This window comes from Triticum urartu, chromosome 5A (assembly GCF_056163025.1).
Source record: "Triticum urartu cultivar PI428250 chromosome 5A, HENAU_Tu73, whole genome shotgun sequence".
NCBI classification, from domain to species: Eukaryota; Viridiplantae; Streptophyta; class Magnoliopsida; order Poales; family Poaceae; genus Triticum; species Triticum urartu.
This window is the reverse complement of record NC_141877.1, coordinates 379,846,861-379,849,627: the sequence shown is the minus strand read 5'-3', so window position 1 is coordinate 379,849,627 and position 2,767 is coordinate 379,846,861. Positions and strand designations below refer to the sequence as shown.

At 58.4% G+C, this 2,767-nt stretch overlaps 1 pseudogene; it reads left to right on the top strand.

Moving 5' to 3' along the window:
• Positions 1 to 916: 916 nt before the first annotated feature.
• On the top strand, positions 917 to 2,499 carry LOC147971469 (uncharacterized; annotated as a pseudogene).
• Positions 2,500 to 2,767: the final 268 nt, after the last annotated feature.

Below are 2,767 nucleotides of genomic sequence, written 5' to 3'. Positions count from 1 at the left end.
ATCCGCTCCCAAATAATAAAATGAGACGTATGGACCGCGGGTTGAATATACCAAAGTACATGGTTTCTTTTGCAAAAATGAAACAGTATCTCAGTTTAATGACTTAAAAAAGGACTGCAGGTTGAATTCTGAAAAACAGAGGGACTTTTATGCAAAAACGTCGACGACGTACGAGCAAAAGCAATCGCTGGTTTATTAGTAGGTAGAGATTTTATACAAAATTGGTCAGAGAGATTAGGGCATCCACAACATAATGGTGCCAAATTTGCGATGTTGTCAGAAATTTTGGCATTGGTGCCAATTCATTCTCTTCAATGTAGCTATTGCCATCGGCGCTACCGCCGGTCTGCCCCATCTTCGATGGCCTCTAGGCCATGGAGGTGTGGACGATCTCGCCCCCTGCCGGCGGGAGGGACCCCGTTCTCGTTCTTGTTAGGTTCAGCGTCTTGGTTGGGGCTGTGTGGCGACGGTCATGTCCCTTAGTAAGAATAATGTCTCACATGTTCTATCCCCATCCTGATGGTGCGTCTAGCTTCGTAGCAGGATGTGTGGAGGTGTGTCTCTGTCGTACTGTCACACCTAATCAGCTGATTAGTGTGCCTAGGTGCTGGCTGGCGGGCCCAGCCAGCTGGCCTGCCAAGTGGAGGCGTGGGTGCGTTAAGGGTGGCCGCCTGTGGCCGTGTGGAGGCATGCGTGTGTAGATCATTCTCTGTATCCAAACCTTCCTCTACAATCCTAACCCCTTCTCTAAGCTCACCCCCCTTCCTCACCTGCTCCCTCTCACCTACTCTAGATCGCCGATCCCCTCTCTGATCAGGGGCGTTACATTGGTATTCAGAGCCAATTTTTTCCCCTCGCCGCCGCTACACCTTCTGAAGCTTGGGAGGTGGATAGGTAACATCCACCGCGCACGGTGCGAGTCCGCTCGCCGGATCTCGCCCAAAATCTGTCGCGGGGTTCGATCCCCTTTCAGGCAGGAGCAACGGCGCCCTCTAAGCCCTCCGTTGCGACGCGGCAAGTCCTGGAAGCCATGGAGGAAGGGAACGCCCACATCGCGAAGATGCTCGACTCCCTCCTCATCAAGCTCGACGAGCAAACCGCTCTCCGCGACAAGCAACTCGAGGCGCATATCGCCTTCAACAACCAGATCTCGGCGGAGCTGCGTGGCCTCTCGCGGCAGCTCAATCTGACGCAGGCAGACATCGATGCGACCCGCAAGACCGTCGACGGCTTGACCTCACCAGTGGGCTCTGTCACCACGCTGGTACCACCACCACCACCACCACCACCGCCACCGCCTCCGCGCCATCAGCCCCCCACGCGGAGCCCCATCGTCTCGCCTCTGCTCACGCTCGTCTGGGGGACAACCGACCACCACTCATTCCGGTTCCCCCTCTCAGTGCGCCCATGGCTGGGGTCACCGCGCCGCCGCCTAGCCCCAGCCACCCAGAGAGCTCCTACCACAAACCCCCAAAACACGATTTCCCCCATTTCGACGGATCCGCACCCTACCTATGGCTGGATCGTTGCTTGGCATACTTTGAGCTCTACAAGGTGGGTCAGCAATTTTGGGTGCCTACCGCTGCTCTATACATCAAGGGGCAGGCGGCACACTGGCTCCAGGCGTTTCGCCAGAGTCACCGCAACCTGACATGGGACATGTTCTGCGCCGCTGTGCTCGAAGAGTTTGGTGCGGACGAGTTCGAGCTCACTATGCATCGTCTCCTTCAGCTACGGCAGACGGGCAGTGCCGCCGATTATCGCACGGCGTTTGATGAACTCATGTATCACCTTCTGGCGTTGGATCCCTCCATCAACAACAAGTTCTTCATCACCCAGTTTTTGTTGGGACTGAAGGACGAGTTGCGCGCCGCGGTTCGTCTACAAGCCCCGTCGAGCATCACCCGCGCATCCGTGCTGGCGCGCATTCAGGAGGAAGAGCTGGGCACGACACGTCCATGGGGCTGACCAGTTCCTCCAGGGCATCCTCCTCCACCAACAAACGCGGCTCAACCGCGCCAAGCAGCAGCCCCACGCGCTGTCGGCGACGAATTCGCTCGGGAGCGCCAGTTGCAGGATTACAGGCGCGCCAACAACCTCTGCTTCAAGTGCGGCGACAAATACTCACGGGAGCACCGCTGCGCGCAGCCGGCACAATTGCTCACCATACACGTGGGGGGCATGGGGAGGTTCTCTCCGACGACGCGATCCATGCTCTCCAGCTCTTGGACGAGCCCGCTCCACCAGATCGGCCTGCGGAGTGCTGCGTTCTGTCAGCCCAGGCGCTGGACGGCTCCGACTCGCCGAGCACTATTCGCCTGCGCGCCTTGGTCGGGAACCAAGTCATGCTGCTCCTCCTCGACTCGGGCAGCACCCACAGCTTCGTCAACAAGAGCTTCGTCGACCGCATCGACGCACAAACCCAACCTTCGCCGCCGGTGGAAGTACGGGTCGCCAACGGCGATCGCCTCACCTGTGATCGCATCGTACCCGACCTGAAGTGGTGGATGCAGGGGCACACCTTCTCGACACCAATGCGCGAGCTCGACATCGGCGCTTACGATGGCATCTTGGGCATGGACTGGCTGGCGCAGCACAGCCCCATGATCTGCCACTGGCAAGACAAGTTCGTCTCATTCCTCCACGACGGCGAGCAAGTCACGCTGCGCGGCGTCAAACCCAAGGCCACCGAGACCGTGACGGCGATGGAGCCAGCAGAACTTCGCAAGTTGATCGCCGGCAACGAGGTTTGGGCAATGGCCATGGT